Source organism: Myotis brandtii, unplaced genomic scaffold, assembly GCF_000412655.1.
Source record: "Myotis brandtii unplaced genomic scaffold, ASM41265v1 scaffold734, whole genome shotgun sequence".
Lineage (NCBI taxonomy): Eukaryota > Metazoa > Chordata > Mammalia > Chiroptera > Vespertilionidae > Myotis > Myotis brandtii.
The window spans coordinates 239,634-246,840 of NW_005370913.1; the positions used below are offsets into that span (position 1 = coordinate 239,634).

General features: G+C 39.3%; 1 long non-coding RNA gene across 1 annotated transcript in view; it reads right to left on the bottom strand.

The window, feature by feature from the left end:
* Nucleotides 1–5,958: 5,958 nt before the first annotated feature.
* The window catches only part of LOC106724141, an 18,157-nt gene continuing 16,908 nt past the window's right edge, over nucleotides 5,959–7,207 (bottom strand). The window contains exon 3 of the long non-coding RNA XR_001359895.1: nucleotides 5,959–6,037. This is a non-coding gene — a long non-coding RNA (uncharacterized LOC106724141). The remainder of the gene's footprint in view (nucleotides 6,038–7,207) is intronic.

Consider the following 7,207-nt stretch of genomic DNA (forward strand, 5'->3'; position numbering starts at 1 on the left):
GCCCTGCTCTGTGCGTGACAGGGGGTGGCGCTGCAACCTCCCCATCGACCCTGCCTTGAGCGTGACAGGGGGCGGCGGCCCAACCCCCCAATCGGCCCTACCCTGAGCGTGACTGAGGGTGGCATCGCAACCTCCCAATCCGCCCTGCTCTGTGCATGACAGGGGGCGGCGCCCCAACTCCCCAATCAGCCCTGCTCTGAGCCCGACCAGGGGCTGCACCTAGGGATTGGGCCTGCCCTCTGCCACCCGGGAGCAGGCCTAAGCCAGCAGGTCGTTATCTCCTGAGGGGTCCCAGACTGCGAGAGGGCACAAGCCGGGCTGGGGGACCCCCTCTCTCCCCCGAGTGCACAAATTTTGTGCACCAGGCCTCTAGTATATTAATAACTAAAAATGAATATATTGGTCCATAGAGCATCCTGTAAAAATATTGCTTTTGAGGGACGTTTAACTTATAAATGTGCCTTATATAAGCTTTCGGGGGACACCAGCATATACAAAAATCCTAAAGCGCACACACTCGTACTTTTCACAAACAGAACCACACAATGACTGCTTCTTCGGTGGAGCAGGTCGAAATAAAACCCTGTGCTGCTGTGGTAACGGTCAGAGAGCGGTTGATGCCGTGTGGATTGCCCCTCTCTTCACTGTGACAGCTGGCAGGAGCGGCCTCCTTTTTGATGCCATAGATGGGGATTCCTTCATAATGCAGACAACCTACCTGAGACCAGAGGGAAATAAAGTGTAAAACAAAAGATAATGAAGAAAAAAACAACCATCATTGCTCATTATTTTTCATTTCCTTTTCCTGTAAATGGCTGCTTTTACTGGCTTGAAGACATGGCAGATGTTGTCTGTGCTTTCGTCACAGGGCCCGACAGGCTGTCTGGGGAGAAAGAGCACCAAGGCAAGTGACAGGAAAGCAATATTTTATGACACAGAAATAAAAACAAATATGGTGTTTTAACATGCATTCCCAATTGTATATCTTCTATGCATTTTTGGAAATCAATAAATACCTCATATAATTTTTTCCATTCCTTTTATGCAGTGTACCAAAAAAAAAAAAAAGTTTCCTGAACATTGCAGTAGCATAATCTGGCATAATTTTTCCTCAGTAGTACACAAAATAAAACAAGTTTTCTAAGTCTCTGACCAGCAGCACATGCAAAACTTACACCGTCATGTCATATACTGTTTTTCTAAACTGCTAGCAAGTTTTAAGACTCCAAACACTGCTATTTTGCCAGCATCTCTGGCAAACTTTTATTTTGATTTCTGCTTTTTTATTACCCTAGACCTTCCTCATGTTCCCATGCATAAACGATCAAGTAAAAGACTAACAGTAGTAGGAATGGTTTCTATATAAAAGATTGAAAAATTATCTAATTCTCCATATACTTTCCAAAATGCTGTTGCTATGTATATTTGTTGGAGACTTCAAAAAATCTCTAGGTATTTTAGGATTACTCGCTGTACCCAACTGGAGAATTAACTCCAAAAAAAGAATACCTTTTCCAGTGCTGCATTTTAAGGTGCAAATTGTCAGCTATATATTTCTTCAAATCCCTGGAGAGGATAAGAAAGGCTTTATGCAAATCCCTGCAAAAAAGGGGAAAAAAAGGATAAAAAAAAAAAAGAAAACCTATTCATACTCTTAAAAAAAAAATGCAAGCCAGTAACTTACATAAGTATATGAGGCAAGTAATGTTGCCAGGATGTTCAGAGTATTCTATTGAGCAGTTAGGAAAAAATAAACTCTGTTTTGTAAAGAAAACATACACAAATGTACACACACAAACACAAGCCTACTTGAACAAAATAACTTGACAACTATTAAAATATGTTCTTAGGAATAATGTATATGGGTCAAGGTGTTGAGTTGCAAGAGAGAAAAATTTCAAGTCATACAGACTTGAGTATTGTTTTGAATTATTGGCATACCTAAATGAAAATTTAACTCACTGCTGGATCGAGGGGCTCAGATGATGGCATCAGAATCGGTAATAAGTCCCACTGGGCTGATTTATTCTTTTCTTTTCTTTATTGATTAAGGTATTACATATGTGTTCTTATTCCCCCATTTCCCCCCACCCTCCCACTCATGCCCTCATCTCCCTGGTGTCTGTGTCCATTGGTTAGGCTTATATGCACGCATACAAGTCTTTTGGTTGATCATTCCCCCTTACCCCCACCCTCCCCTACCTTCCCTCTGAGGTTTGACAGTCTGATCGATGCTTCTCTGTCTCTGGATCTGTTTTTGTTCATCAGTTTATGTTGTTCATTATATTCCACAAATGAGCGAGATCATGTGATATTTATCTTTCTCTGACTGGCTTATTTCGTTTAGCATAATGCCCTCCAGTTCCATCCATGCTGTTGCAAATGGCAAGAGTTCCTTCTTTTTTACTGCAGGGTAGTATTCCATTGTGTAGATGTACCACAGTTTTTTAATCCACTCATCTGCTGATGAGCATTTAGGCTTTTTCCAAATCTTAGCTATGGTAAATTGTGCTGCTATGAACATAGGGGTGCAGCCTCTGCTACTGTTGATATATTCTTCTTTGTGCTTGGCTTTCATTTTCAGACAGCCTATTCCTATGTGATGTGCCCCAGCCATACAGTCCTATTTCTCTTTTCTTTAATTTCAATAGAAGTACTTGAATTGGGCACTTGTGAATGTTCTTCCTCTAGTCAAATATATTAATAACCACCACTGTGGACAGGTGTTGAGACGTGATTAACAAAGCATAGATTTTATGTCCAACTTTGGAGCTAGGGTTCAAATTCGATCTAAAAGAACCATGTAAACTGATGATGGAAAAGGGGATTCTTGAACATAACTGAGAGCCCTCTTTTCAGCAAAAGGGAAATGGTTGCATATTCAGCAAAATCAATGGATATCTTTTAGTGTTTATCCTTGGCAAGTAATATAATAGGATGCAAATGCTTATTGTTAGTATACTAGTAAAGAGCTGTGTGTTTCAAATTATTACATTACTTCAACTAACATATTTCTCCAGGAATGGTTTAAGTGCCTCTTCCATCAGCAAAATCACCTCAGCCTTCTGAGTTTTTGTTATTTTACATCTTCACAATGTTCTAAACAAAAAATTCTGTATTGCCATCCCCTAACTACTTCTCTAGATGAAAGATAAGTTTTGTGGCTCTATGATTTTAAAATAAGTAATTCAGTTTAATTCAATAAACATTCAATGATTTACTTATGGTGTTTTATGCATTAGGCATTATGCTGTACACTGTGTTAAATATAAAATTTTATGTCTCAGTTTCTGATTTCTATAGCTCAAAATCTAATGTGAAGAAACAAAAAGAATGTGAAATTCTGAAAGAATAGGAGTAACAGATAAAATCAAAGAGCTGTACTAATCTTAACAGATTTTTCTTTTAAAACTATATGTATATCCTATATAATAGAGGTAATATGCAAATTAACCATCATACCATCACAAGATGGCTGCGCCCACAGCAGAGGTGGGGTTCCCATAACAAGCGATCAGCAGGGACCTGAGGCTGCATGGAGCCAGGCCAGGGCAGAGGACCTGAGGCTGTGCCCTCCGCCTTGCGGGGCTTGATGGGAGACCTCAGGCTGCACCCCCCGCCCTGGTGCTGGCCCGGGGGACCTCAGGCTGCACTCCCAACCCAGCAGTGCTTGATGGTGGACCTCAAGTAGCACCCCCTGCCCTGACCCGGGGAACCTCAGGCTGTGCCCCCCACCCAGGTGCCGGGACAGGAGATCTCAGGCTGCACCCTTTGCCCTAGGCCAGGGGACCTGAGGCCGCACCCCCCGCCTGGCGGGGTTTGACAGGGGACCTCAAGGTGTGCCTGCCACTCTGGTACTGAGCCAGGGGACCTCAGGCCATGCCCTCCACCCCGGCATCGGGCCAGGGGACCTCAGGCCGTGCTCTCTGCCTGGCAGGGTGTGATGGGGGACCTGAGGCTGTGCCCCCCGCCCAGCAGGGCTTGACGGGGGTGGGGCTGGCCAGGTCTGGATCTTGCCCAATGGGGGTGGAGCTGGCCAGGTCTGGGTCTTGCGAGATTTTGAGGTATGCATGGGTGGGCGGGGACTTGACTCTGGGTCCCATGGTGCACCCCAGACTCTGACAGGAGGAAGATTTTCATATACATTTTACTAATTTTCTTTCATCTCTGACACTTCTATTATTGAGAAAGGGCAAATAGCAATATTAAAATATTTCCTCTAATTAATTCCTTTTTAATGTGCACAAATTTCATGCACCGGGCCACTAGTATGCATATATTATAAAGTAAACAGCAATTGACATAGTGAAATAGTAATGCATAAAGATATAGAATAAAGATCAGACAAGGAAGCCTAGAAAATGCCTAAGTATATTTGGAATGTAATATATGATAAATGAAGTCAAAATTAAATTTACTTAAAATAAGGTGTGAAATAGTTTGGGAAAACAGACCAGATAGTTGAAAAATTAAAGACAGGTGTATTTTTTCATGCCATGCAACACAAATTTTAATTGAATCTAAAATTAAATTGTAAATTTTTTAAAGTAAAGTTTTAGATTAAATTATATAATATTTACATGTATGTGTATATGTACACATATATACATACCTATACTTATATATATATATTCCTACATACATATTGGAAACCAGAAATTTTTCTAACTATGGTCAAAATCCAGAGTCATTATTATAATATACTGATAAATTAAATTTTACAAAAACTAAAAAACATAAAGCCTATCATAATAAAATCAAATTGCAAACATCTTGGTGGGAAATATTTGACACTCAAATAATTGACATTTAAAGGATTAGTTTTCTAATATATAAAGAGATCCTCAAAATTAGTTAGAACAAGACCATAGGGAAGATATGTAAAGAGAAGATATAGAATGACATTTAACAGGAAAATTTGTATAATTGTTCCAAATCACATAAAAGAATTTCAATTCCCTACAAAAGTGTCTTAAAAAATCTAACAGAATGACAAAAATTAACATGGTTCAATAGTTCATTGTAAGATATAGGCACATTGATGATGAAAGTACAAATTGCAACGACCTTTAGAAGGCATTTTAGCAACGCCTACCTCTGCAATTTCATATCTCAGAATACTTCTTGCAGACAGACACGCCTTCAAAATGACATACATAAGAGGTTAATCATTTAGAATTATATATAACAAATAAATATTGGAAATAATCTAAATGTCTATAGAGAAGGACTGAAATAAATTATGGTACATCTTTACAAAGAAACACATAAAGAGGAAATGTGCTATTTGTTATAAAAATTACACCAATATGCTGCACATACAGGAATCATAATGTATATTCATGAAATATCTCATTTTGCTTCCCAATGTCTCTTTAAAATTCATTAATTTATTCTTCTCTTGCTTGAAACTTAGGTGGTTCAATTAATTTTTAATAATGCAAGATTGCAAACATTTCTCTGGTAACTTACAGAAGAAAAGCATACTTATGGTTTGACAATTAGATGTTCAGTCCCATTTAAAAACCACCTCTTCTCACTTAATACAAAGTTATGATAAATCCTGAGAATGCTGATAGTGCCTTGTGTGCTCCCTGGTAAGGTGTTAAGGTTGGGCCTTCACCACTTTTCCTACTCTCTTCCCCATTCGGGGTTGAAGGTTCAGGAGGGAGGAGAAATCGGCTATCAGTACAATTCTTATTTAGCAGGTACTGTCTGAAGCTTGATCTTGCTGGTGTTCATAATTCACTCATAAAGGAATTTTGGACATTTGGAACTGATCTTCTTTATCATGATTGTGATCATGGTTGTGGAACTCTATGCTTATGTCAAAGCCCATAGATTGTCTACCACAACGAGCGAATGTTGTTCTATGGCAGTGGTTGGCAAACTCATTAGTCAACAGAGCCAAATATCAACAGTACAACGATTGAAATTTCTTTTGAGAGCCAAATTTTTTAAACTTAAACTATATAGGTAGGTACATTGTTATTAACTTAATTAGGGTACTCCTAAGCTGGCCTCTGCTAAAAACGTCCTCCATCTGAATGAGGTACGTTAGCTTCCAACTCTCCCATCCACACTTGTCTTGTATACTTGTTTCGTCTATCTCCTTTCCGAAAACCGACTTCTGCGCATGGGCCACGAAGTTTCAATCTCACAGTATGTGCGTGCCCGCACGAGGTATTTTGTGGAAGAGCCACACTCAAGGGGCCAAAGAGCCGCATGTGGCTCATGAGCCGCGGTTTGCCAACCACTGTTCTATGGCATTAAAACATCAACTATAATAAATGTGGAACTGATTACCAACTATAACAATGAAGCCTAAGTGTGTCACCAATCAATAACAGCCAAACTAAAGCAGTTAGGGAACAACAGAGCTAACCTAAGTTACTTAGAAAACAGCATTTCACTATAAGGCTAAAGATTGAAAGAACTCTACACATACATTATATTCTAGTCAGTAAATTTGCTTTTCACGAGGCTATGAGTCAGCAATTCTAAATGCTTTATGTAAATGCCATGGCTGAACAAATAAGAAAATAAATTGTAAATAATGTGAGCCAGGTTCCCTCCTATAGCAGAAAGAAGTTACAAAAAAGGAAAACGGGCAGGTAAAATGAATTTGAATTGGAATTACAGATGTTATTAGAAATGTGTGGCTTTTAAATACACACATTTAAATTGATGCATGCATACTTGTAGATAGATGACTGTTAGGGTAGTCAGTGCCTGGGTCCCAAGAAGACATAGAGCTGTCCTTGAGAAAGGCAGCTGGAGAGAAGAAGTCATTTCTCTGAGTCTCTACATCAAGATTTAAGGTTGGAGTCTGGAATCATTAAACTTAGCTTTTCAAACTAAACCACTCAAACCCCCTAGCACATCTCTGGGATTCTCCTTTTATTAGCATTCATAAGCATTAGGTAGAAAGATGGACCTTTTAAAATGCTACAGGTTTTAAAGAGGCCTTAGCATGCCTTTGTTAAGACACCTTCTGAAAGTTAGCCACAGCAACTACTATTTCTATTATGGTGATTTGAATGTCAGGTTCAAAGGCTCTGTCTCAATGAAAATTAGCTATGGCTTTTTGTAATATAGGAGAAGCAGTTTGTGAGATCGTTATACAAAATGTGAAAAAATCATGTCTTTCTACCAAACAATAAATGAGAAAGAATCAAAATAAAGATTAAAATGTGTGTATATGTGT